The following is a 12,387-nucleotide window of genomic DNA, read 5'->3' as shown; positions in this document are numbered from 1 at the left end:
AGCAAGCATCTCGATATCACGATCTCAACGTTATCAACGTTCAAACGATATATTTAGCTGAAAGAAACCAGAAGTACAAAGAGGCATTATTATGGAGAGATGTTACACGGTCTCGTCGCGTTGGTGTGAACTGGTAGCTTTCAGAACACTGCAGACCGTGCAAGAAGTTTCAAGTTTCAACTCGTCTCGTCGTGGTCTGAACTGGGCTTGAACCCTTGTGTGGTCATTTGGGTCCCGGTGACCCGAAGGACCACACAACGTTTATTTTGTTGAGAATTGCTCTCTAAACCCTGTCTCTTGTTAAGTAAGTAAAGTTTGTGCACATTTAAACACAGTTTAAGCTGACCAAAATGCTGTACAAACGAGCACTAAGGTGCTGTATTAACCCTTGTTTTGTCCTTTGGGTCACCAGGACCCGAAGGACCACACAAGGGTTTTAAGTCTTTGACAAACCGAGGGAGAACACTGGATACGGAGGTAGGGGACAGACACAGAGGGGACACAAAACAACAGTCGGCAACCGTAGAGTCTTTTAACCAGACCTACGTCAGGCCAATGCGCTGCGAGAAAGGGTGAACTTGTTGGGTTGCGTGTTCTGGGCTGCCAATAAACCAATGTCCGGTACATTAGATGGCTTTAAAGTCTTGTTCAAACCTAGGGAAAGGACTGGTGATGCAGTGGTGAAAAGTCAGTCTATTTCTATTGCTGTTGTTTTCTCCTGGACTTTTGAGATCTCCACTTATGAGCAAAATAACAATTTTGAGCATTTCAAACAATTAATTTCTTGCATTCGGATGAATTTTCCTCAATTTGTGGAGCAAGAAGTCATAGAGCGGACGTCTTTATTTATGTAAAGGAAATTGTAATATATTTTTTCGGGTGGTTGAACTGGCCAGTTTAAATTGACATTACGCCTATGGTAACATGTAACACCATTCTGTCTTTAATTGTTGAGAGACACTGTCTGTCGGAAGCGGTTTGTTTTGAAGGGGTTTGACTTGTTCTTATGGATTTCGGGCGAGTCTTTTCCCCTCTGTGTAACCTCGGCTCCAACATCTGTTGTTATGGAGAAAAAGGTGCAGAGATAATTTAGTTCCAGCTCGCTGAGGTCGTCTCCCCGCTAGAGCTGCCCCTCGCTGGCTCGTCGTTTTTATTTCAGTCAGACGTCCTCCTGTTTAACAGCACGACACCTGCTCGGACGGAACCGCAGCCGACAGGACTGTAAATGCTGCATAGACGGGAACATTTGGCGAATATTGTGGAAACTGTTGTACTTCATGTTTGAAGCTTGTTTTTTGGTTTTTATGCTGCATCTTTGCCATGGTGTTTCTGCAGTCCTGTAATCATTTGAAAGGACTCAGGTGTGTGTGTGTGTGTGTGTGTGTGTGTGTGTGTGTGTGTGTGTGTAAAAATAGTGAAACTAACCCATCAGACAGCAGCTGTGATGGTGTTTCAGTGACTTTCACACTGCAGCTGCTAGGGCTGTTCTCGATTGAAGAAATTCTTAGTGGACTAACACTCATTCAATTGTATCAATGTGTACAAATAAATGATGAAAAATAAACAAATAACTGCCTTAATGAAAGTAATCAAAGTAGGTTTCACTGTGATATCTATTAGTTAAAATGTCAACCCTGTGTGCTTGTACGTTTAAAGCATCAAACATGACTAATTGACTAAATAAATCTAAGTTGACTAAGACCAAAACGACCGATAAGTCGACTAATCGACTAAGAGGGAGCAGCCCTAGCAGCTGCAGAGATATCTGACAGAAATCTGATTTAAAAAGTTGCGCCGTTTCATTTCTAGGGCTGCCCCATCTTGGTCGATAAGTCGACTAATCGGTAGTTTTGGTCTAAGTCGACTTAGATTTCTTGAGTCGATGCTGAATGACGTATTCCTAAGAGACGCTTGAGCATGTCTCTTTTAAACGCAGGACTTCAAGTGGTACTTTTGCATGATTCTTTGTGGAGAAACTCAGTTTTACAGATCTGTCGATTAAATCAACCAATCGATTAGTTGAGTGTGGGTCGTCAAAGAATTTCTTTAACCGAGGACAGCCCTATTCATTTCCCATGTGCATCTCAGCCACAACATATGGCTGAATCAGAAAGGAGTTTTTTTGCCACATTACTTACTGAAATTTGCCCCGGTGAAGATGACATGTTAGTATCTGAACCCTCTGATTTGAGATTTTAGTTTTTCTTGATAGTTGTTTGGACTTTGGCTGTCAGTCTGAGCAGTGCTGGCGAATGCATGAAGTAGAACGAGACAAAACCTAAAAATCGATGCTTGTATTCAGCTAAAGCATAACTGTAACAAGCAGCGTTACTCAAGATTGGTCTTGATCTTAAGACCACTTTTTGAAGGTCTCGGAATTGACTCGGCCTTGTCGCCTTGATAAATAGGACTGATATCTAGATGTTTTATTTCAAGACGGGTCAAGACCACGACTGCCTTTTGATTATTTTATCAAGGCATTTCTCATGCTACACTTACGGCAATAAAGGAGGTGAATGAAGAATAATTAGTTTGTTTTCTGTGGGTGTTTTTTTATGGGAATGTGGATCTTTCAGATCAGTTTGAGGGGTGACAATGGTTAGCTTTTTCCACATTTTATCGTGTCACTCAATGTGGGACTCGCACTGGTCTCGGTCACGATACACTCTGGTCTTGGTGATGACTTGGTCTCGGTTTAGGTGGCCTTGACTACAACGCTGGCAACAAGGCACCAGCTGAGCCTATCTGTGTGATCGGGACCATGTTAAACGCCATGAGAATGCTGAGTTTCTAACAGCGTTACACAGTTTGTTACGTCACGCTCGAGACTCGAGTCGCACTCACGTCGCACACCCACTGACTTCAGAGTTGACTTTAGACTCGTCCACAAAAGACTTCAGACTCTACTCGAGACGTGGGACTCGCGAACACTCGTCGTTTTTAGGAAATATCTCATGAATGTTATTCCCCTCCCTGCGTAACCTATAACCTACCTACATAACACGGAATACGTAACATATATCGGTCGATGGCACCGACAGCTGCGGCGCCATTCATCACAAGCTTTGGCTATAAAAAAACTTTAGACAACAAGGCCCAAACAAAAGACGCGCTGAATATGTGGACTCTAGTTCAGAGACTTTTTACATTTTTTTTATTCCCTTATTTAAAAGGGACACCACACATTAATCAACATGAGCACAGAGTCCCAACATGTCAATGGGTTGGTGTTAGCCATGCAGGCTAATTTTCATCTGCAGTCCCTAGCAGGTTTATGGTTTAAAAAAAAGAAGACATCAGATAAGCTACAACAAATAAGCATAAAACAACAACACATAAGCATAGAAAAGTCAAATGACAGCTGGCAGGTTGACGGCATGAGAAAAACATAACCCAAGTAGCATATAGACACAGGTAAAAGCGCATAGACACACATTAGCATTGAAGCACAGACGAAGCACCAAGCACATCCAGGGACAATACTATAGAGACAAAGACAAACACATTATTCTGGATCTTTGGCAGCATATTTGGGACTTGACTTGGATCAGGGTTTCCTCGAGTGTTTTGCAAGCCTGGTGGCCCACCGAGCTTAAGGTACCCCCCACACAGTCCTAAGCCACTGGGAATTATTTTTTAAATGTATTTAATAGGGCTGTGCAATTAATCGTGATTATGATTTCAGCTCCCAATGATCACAAAAACAGAATAATTGAGAAAAACAATTATTTAGCTCATTATGTTTTGCAAGTAAACTCTTATTTTCTCTTGTGTTCTGAATGAAAATAATAAGTTTAAATAGGAAAAGTATTAAGGCAAATTTCACAGCTGTATGTTTTTTTTTTATGTTGATTTATTTAACTTTTTCCACTGTTTTTTAAGTTCAATAACTGCAACATCTTTCCAGACGTCAACGAGCAATCGTGTTAAATTATCGTGATTTTAATATTGACCAAAATAATCATGATTATATTTTTTTCCATAATCGAGCAGCTCTAGTATTTAAAGAAGTTTCTTTAAAACTACAGTTATAGTGCGGCTGCTTGGTTTGAAACTTAGACCTAGTCATATTTTCAAATATCCAGTTAGCTTTTAGCACTGACTTAATGGAGTATATTTACATTTTTGCTATTCAGTCCATGATTCTGTTATCACAGGAACTATTGGGCTGACATCAGCCTGACTGGCCTCAACCTGGAACCTCGTCGAAAAAAAAAAAGACACTTGCCACCGGGTGTAACAACTTTCCTGATGGAAACCCTGTGGACTCTAGCCCAGAGACTTGTTGGCATCTCTGGCCTCATGCAGACGAATGCGATACCGAGCCGAGTGTGACTGCAGTCGGAGGTATCGGGTCGGTGCTAAGCAGCAGATTAACAGCCAGCATTTTGCATATATGTGCCGAAAGAGAGCAAAGAGCAGGCGCAGGGTCACGGGTCAAATGTATAGAGCTGGAATTACACTTCACTGCTGTCCAGCCTTCACTTTCCCTGATTCTGCTACAAAGAGCTTTTATCCTTTTTTAATTTGTCCAGCGCCGAGGAGGCAGGAAGCTGCGACCTGACGGGAGGAAGTTGGATTCATGAGCGTGAGACTTATTATCTGATATTGCCTCGGCCTTTCTGCTTCACCTGCTGAAGGCGAAAGTCTTTCACAGACAATCTGGGGATTATACAGCTCACACTAGGTCTGGGTCTCCTTCAAAAAATGTCAGTACCTATACCAATACAGTGACTTTACCGATTCTGGTACCGGTTTCCTGAATGATACTTTTTTCGATACCAATACCAATTTTATCAAATGCATTTTAACAAAAGGAAATAGCTACATTACACATTACGGCACAAATCGTTTTATTTATGTTCCAGCTCCAACTACGTGAGCCGTCTCTGTGTGTAACGTTGAGTTTTTCCTGTGTGTCTCTACGATGTGTAACGTTACACAGCCAATCACGGACATTATTAGATCTTGGTAGAAGCAGGCTGCGTGCTTTTTGGCTTACTGACGCTGATGGGATTTACTCCTTAGGTATTGAATTTGGCATTGAATGTTGAGGCATTTTTTTTGTATATTCAATTATTATTTCATGTATATTGTTTCCTATTATTTAATGTATACTCTGTATGTGTGCTGTGTGTCTGATATTTTGCTGCTGCAACACCGTTATTTCCCCTTTTTTTGGGATCAATAAAAATCTATCTATATTATGGAGGCAATTCGGTCTGTGCCCAAAAAGTATTGAATTCGGTACCCAGTGCTAGCTCACGCAGATGATGAAAGCCAGTTTCTGTCTCTCTGAATCTCACTCCATATACTGAGGCTTGGTCCGTGTCTCTCAGCATCAGATACTGACGCAAAAATCCCCCTTCAGCGTCTGTATGGAACGCACCGGGCAGAGCAGCAGATTGACCACAGCGCTGTAAGATGACGTAGTATTAAGACAGCAGTAGAGAGTAGTATGTAGAGAGACAGCAGTAGAGAGTAGTATGTAGAGAGACAACAGTAGAGAGTAGTATGTAGAGAGACAGCAGTAGAGAGTAGTATGTAGAGAGAAAACCGAGTAGTATGTAGAGAGACAACAGTAGAGAGCAGTATGTAGAGAGACAACAGTAGAGAGTAGTATGTAGAGAGACAACAGTAGAGAGCAGTATGTAGAGAGACACCAGTAGAGAGTAGTATGTAGAGAGACAACAGAGTAGTATGTAGAGAGACAACAGAGAGTAGTATGTAGAGAGACAACAGTAGAGAGCAGTATGTAGAGGGGTCAGTAGTATGTAGAGAGCCCCCAAGGACCACATGAGTAGCCCTCAGGCCTGTTCTAAAAATGAAAGTTGAATATTGATACCCACCTTGTTAAGTCATTGTTGATAATTATTGTGAGAAATCATTAACATGACCAGTGTCTTCACATAAATGAGTCTCATTAATCATTAATAATCATAACTAAAGGCAAACTGAGCAAATTTGTTATTTCAGAAGAGTGTATCAAACTGGTAGCCCTTCGTATGACTCAATACCCATAAAGTAGCTCTCAGTGTCAAAAAGGTTGGTGACCCCTGATGTAGAGAGACAACAGAGAGTAGTATGTAGAGAGACAACAGTAGAGAGTAGTATGTAGAGAGACAACAGTAGAGAGTAGTATGTAGAGAGACAACAGTAGAGAGTAGTATGTAGAGAGACAACAGTAGAGAGCAGTATGTAGAGAGACAACAGTAGAGAGCAGTATGTAGAGAGACAACAGTAGAGAGTAGTATATAGAGAGACAACAGTAGAGAGTAGTATGTAGAGAGACAACAGTAGAGAGTAGTATGTAGAGAGACAACAGTAGAGAGTAGTATGTAGAGAGACAACAGTAGAGAGTAGTATGTAGAGAGACAACAGTAGAGAGTAGTATGTAGAGAGACAACAGTAGAGAGTATGTAGAGAGACAACAGTAGAGAGCAGTATGTAGAGACAACAGTAGAGAGTAGTATGTAGAGAGACCATAGTAGAGAGTATGTAGAGAGACAACAGTAGAGAGTATGTAGAGAGACAACAGTAGAGAGCAGTATGTAGAGACAACAGTAGAGAGTAGTATGTAGAGAGACAACAGTAGAGAGTAGTATGTAGAGAGACCATAGTAGAGAGTATGTAGAGAGACAACGGTAGAGAGTAGTATGTAGAGAGACAACAGTAGAGAGTATGTAGAGAGACAACAGTAGAGAGTAGTATGTAGAGAGACAACAGTAGAGAGTATGTAGAGAGACAACAGTAGAGAGCAGTATGTAGAGACAACAGTAGAGAGTAGTATGTAGAGAGACAACAGTAGAGAGTAGTATGTAGAGAGACAACAGTAGAGAGTAGTATGTAGAGAGACAACAGTAGAGAGTAGTATGTAGAGAGACAACAGTAGAGAGCAGTATGTAGAGACAACAGTAGAGAGTAGTATGTAGAGAGACAACAGTAGAGAGTAGTATGTAGAGAGACAGCAGTAGAGAGTAGTATGTAGAGAGACAACAGTAGAGAGCAGTATGTAGAGACAACAGTAGAGAGTAGTATGTAGAGAGACAACAGTAGAGAGTTGTATGTAGAGAGACAACAGTAGAGTAGTATGTAGAGAGACAGCAGTAGAGAGTAGTATGAAAGACCGAAAAATTTGCGTAAAGAGGTTGTTGGGGTGGATGGGTCAAACAACACAGGACTTTCACCCAGGAGACCAGGGTTCGTGTCCCGTTCTTGTCCCGCGTGTCACTGAAACGTACATTTTGTAACCCCCACCCACCATCTTATCCTAAACCTGTCCCGTTCTTTGTGCCGTGTGCCAGTTTAACGTACGTCCCGACCAAGAGCATTTAAATCTGACGCTAAAGGAGACTTTTTACGTCGATAACAAACGCCAAAGGCACCTGACCGAGCGTCGCTTTCTGTCGTGCTGGGAGAGAGAACACGTTGGTCTCTCTGAGCGCTTCCTGACGGAGACGAGGATGCGACGATCATGCTCGATTTATGCAGAAACTGATTTTAGTGCATAGTTTTAGGGAGGACTTATATTTCTAGTTTGAAAGCCTGAAAGAAAAAAGAATGACGGCCCAATGGGACAATGTGTTTGGAGATGCCAGTCACCTGTTGCATTTAGAGCTTAAAAAATGCATCGATTAGTTGTCAACTAATTAATCGCTAACTATTTTGTAGGGGTGGTGATATCGGGCGATGATTCAGAAATGATGTTGGGAGACCTCAAAGATGACGACGAGTCCGATGATTACAAATCAAGTGCAGCTTTATTCAAACAATGAACAAACTTTCATGACACTGGAACAACCATGAGCATACAGACACGTCTGCCCAAGGATGAACCCCCTGTACATCATAGTGAATACCTTTTAAACACTTTTTGTGCTTACACAGCATGAGACATCTATTTCAGTTGGAACAGTTTACTCTTAAACTACACCTTTTATGGCACGTGCTCCTAATAGATTCTCACATTTCTGGCTCCAATTCCTCTGTGTGAAAGTTGTACCCAAACTCATAATAAATTCTACACATTCCTGTGGGTGAAGGTTGTCCCCAGACTAGCCCTCTTGTGTAGTACCCTACATACAACATATAAAATACATTTGAAACATGTAGGCTGAAATATCCAACCTATCAGGTGGGAATCACCAGAGGCCTCACGATACGATATCATCACGATACTTATGTCACGATACGATTTTAAACATATTGCAATATTCTGCGATATATTGCAATTTATTACCTTTTTTCCAACTTCAAATATTTCCCAATTTCAAATTACGTCCCCAAAAGAAAACTTTGTCAACATCTGTTTAATCTTAAATGATAAATTTCTCTGTTTGTTCATCTATCCATTTAATTGCTGCAAAGTGGGATTGTCAAGCAGACAAACTGACCAACACATATATAATAATAGATATTTGGCGTCTGTGTATCGATACAGTATTGCCACGGAAAATATTGGGATACTATGCTGTATTGATTCCCCCACACTTCTACTATTTTGATAGTCGATTAATCTGTTTGAGGTTTTTTTTTTTTTTTTTTTATGAAAAGAAACTGACAGTAAACTGTAAACAGAATATCTTTGAGTTGTGGATAAAAAAGTCATTTGAGGACGTCATCTTAGGCTTTTTGGGAAACACTGATCCACATTTTTGACCATTTTCTGACATTTTACAGACCAAAAACAACAAATTCATTAATCGACAATGAAAATAATCTGAGTGACTGACTCTAATGTTTTGCTCCAAAGTTCCCCCGGAGGAATTTCGACCGAAACGAAGGAGACAGAAACTATGTCCTGGCTTTGTAACATCAAATCTTCTAGATTCCAGATGGATGATTGATTGTAAAAACTCTGTGCTGTTGCCCAAAACACCAAACCAGCGCAGTCTGTTTGGCTCAAAAGTTCAACCAGTCGTTTTCTGGCGCAAAATAGCAATTCCCATCCTGACTGATGCACGTTATCAGCTTTTCATCAAAACCACATTCTTGTGTCTGTTTCTGGGCCGATTATCTGAGCTGTACATCAGGCAACACATTAAATAACCACACTGGTTGTTTTTAAATGTTTTATTCCGTACGGTTACAAATCATCAACAGAGTTTATTATAAAAAAGTGAAAAATGTCCAATCACAAAAGTCTTCACATAAGTTTCATTTTGTTAAACCAACTCAAAGAGATTCTATTTCTAATCAAATAAAACCTGCAAATCCTCACATTGGAGAAGCTGGAACCAGTACATATTTCAATGTAAATCCATACGGCAGTACCTTGAAGGCAACCTTTTGGTTTTTACTACATTTCTGACAGAAATGGAGCTTGAAAGGTAGTCCGTTTCCGTGAATGTTTCACCGTTTTCTTGTGTCAAAGTTGCGCTGTCGAGAGCAGGAACTGTTTGGAAATGTCTCCTCGTTTGTGCATCCAAAACATGACTAGTCATCTGCTTAGAAGCGTGCAGTCATGTGCTGCTGCTTCTTTATTTAGACCCATCTGAAGCAACCCATGTCAGCAGTTTCTGCTGCCTCTATGCTTCTTTAATGTCTTTTTTTTTTTTTAAAGTTTAAGTCAACACACTGCATGATTAAAGCAGGTCTATGTAGATGTAATGCATTTATTATTTTCCAAATTAAAGTTGAATTCAAAAGCAATAAAATTTACCCTGTTACATCTTTACTTGCACTGGTATGGCCAGTGGAGACTAATGCTAACTTTAGATAACACGTGCTACTATTAGTCTCACATTACCAGACCTATCTCCACAGCGCTGCGGAGGAAGGTCTGGCTGCTCCACACGTACATTGCAGGATAGGAGGAAAAAAAAAACGCTCATTTCTTTAAGCCAATAATAGGTCGTCTTGGGCGGCAGCGACAATGGCTCTGCTAAATAGTCTCAGGAAGGGGGAGCGCGCCTATGTTGCCACATTTCTAAGATTTTTTCCCCCCTCAATTAGGCCCCATGTTCCCACATTTCCTTTTTCACAAATTTGTATCAGATTTGATCCCCCTTACCCTAAAAAATTGTGGGTTAGGTGGAGGATAGGGCTTAAATTGAAGGGAAATGTAGGAACACAAGACCTAATTTTGAACATTTCCTAGAAATGTGGGAACAAAGAGCAGTGGGACCATTGGTCTGACCCCTCGGAGGGAAGTTGTTTTTGCACCTCTCAAAAGAAAACGCCTCATCCAATATTAAATGAAGTTAACTGTTGACACAATCCAGTAACGTTAGCTATTTAAATTAGTTGATACATGGTTACACCTCATTATCTCTTACCAGTGTATCTCCGTGTGTACTTAGTCCACAGCAATCCCACCAATCAGTTTCGAAACGTCCCAGTTAGAGAGGAAACATATTGGTTTAAGTTTTTTATTATTGTACATTTTAGGGGTGCTGAGATGAAATTTATGGCGGCTTGAGCCCACGTAAAAAGGGTTTTCTGCAGCAGCCTCTCAAATCTCAGGTGTGTCCTTGAATGGACCATCAAGAGGAGTCTCCCGCTTGTAACTGCACCACGTGAGAGAGAGAGAGGAAAAAAAGGTGATTAAATCTTTTATTGTGATGAATTATCTTTCTGCAGCAGGTTTTCTTACCTTTTCTCTGCGAGCTGCTTTTCGTAGAAAAAAGACCCGAAAGCAACGGCCGCCCGGAAAGGAAGGAAATCAATCTGAAAACGTGACAGTTTGTTTAGGCAATAAAGTGTACAAATTTGTAGGCAGTCCATCTATTAATTTCTCCCCTCGTCCATTCATCGTCTCCTCCCCTCCAACGCTCCATTCTCCCTCCGGTTACCTCCTCCCTCCCTTTATCCATCCATCTCTCCATCCATCTGCTTCCCTCCCCCCTCCCTCCAGCAGTGTGTATTTCTGCTAACGGCTGTCAGGCGGCGATGGCGTTTTGGCTGAGCTGCTGTTTGTGGATCTATTTCTGGGGGCATTTCGGCTGCGATAGGCATCTGGAGGAGACCAAATTAATTTTCCAGGTAGAGAGCGAGAGAGAGAGGGAGGGAGGGAGTGGGGGTTGAAGGAAGAGGATGAGGGGGACAGACTTCATAGCTGACTGCACAAGTGCTCCCACTATCAGTACACTACAGCGGCTCTGGAGACGGAGATGATGGAGAGATGATGGAGAGGAGGAGGACGGGACGAGATAGCCAGGCTGAGATTGGGGGGGGAAAGGAAATCGTGGGGGTGGGGGAGAAAAGGAGGAGAAAAACAGGGTGGACATTACAAAACATAAAGGAAGAGAAATGACATGGTAGTTCATTAGGGCTGCACGATATGAGGAAAATATGTGATAACGTTGTTGAATATCGCGAGAAGGACCGTACTCGCGATAAATAAAGTTCTGCATTTCTGCTGCTTTCAGTATTCTGCTAAAATACAACAAACTGCCGAATTTAAAAGAGCGACTAACGTTAGAATTATGTTCTCGTGGATTGTGATATAGCCGACACACAACCAAGGAGACGACGTTCCGATGAACAAATAGCAAAGAAGAGGGAGAAGGAACGCGCAAAGTCCCGAATTTACATCGGAAAAGCCTTCGAAAGGTGGCGAGAACTTCGACCGCAGAAGGGAGGAGGGAGGGGCGAGCTAGCCTCCCTTTTGCTTGACTATACTTTGAACGTCAACAAGAAATAACGTCACCCGATGTCGCTTAGAGCAGTGGTTCCCAAGTCTTTATCTGGTTTGAGGTTGAGGTAAAAAAATATTTGCACATGTTAAACAAATTATGATACTACACTAGAATATATAATGTGTACAAATGTCTGTATAAAAACTATGTATTTTTGTTCTCGCTTAAAATTGTAGGCAGGCTACTTAGTAGGCCACACCTCCGGGACCTCTTAACCTGGGACCCTTGCTGTCATCAGGTCAGCTGTTAGCTGCTAGCTGCTAGCATCCTCGTCTTTCCTGCCGCCACGGCATCACTATTTTATGAATGAAACATGGTGGAGAAACGTCAAAGTTCTGATGACTGCTCTGTATCAAAAAAGAAAGTCTCGAGAGTTACCTCAACTTTGGTTTCGGGGGGGGGGATCAGCTTTTCTTAGACATGAGTAGGAGGGGCGCCAAGGAAAAAAGGTTGGGAACCACTGGCTTAGAGCACCATTAACACGCACACTCCCAAGAAAGTGAATGTGGGAGATAGGTTAAGAAGCTCTGGCTGTCTGGCACTGGTCTTGGTCTGGGTCTGGGTCTTGGTCTTGACTCGGTCTCAACCCCTCAAAGTCTCTGTGTCGATACACTCTGGTCTTGGTGATGATTTGTTCTCGGTGGTCTTGACTTCAACACTGGTCACCACTAATAAAGGAATGACGGTTACATTTTAAAGTGCAGTTTTCTCTGTGTGTGTGTGTGTGTGTGTGTGTGTGTGTGTGTGT

The sequence above is a fragment of the Perca flavescens genome, chromosome 20 (genome assembly GCF_004354835.1).
Source record: "Perca flavescens isolate YP-PL-M2 chromosome 20, PFLA_1.0, whole genome shotgun sequence".
Classification (NCBI taxonomy): domain Eukaryota; kingdom Metazoa; phylum Chordata; class Actinopteri; order Perciformes; family Percidae; genus Perca; species Perca flavescens.
Note: the sequence above shows the minus strand (reverse complement) of the source record.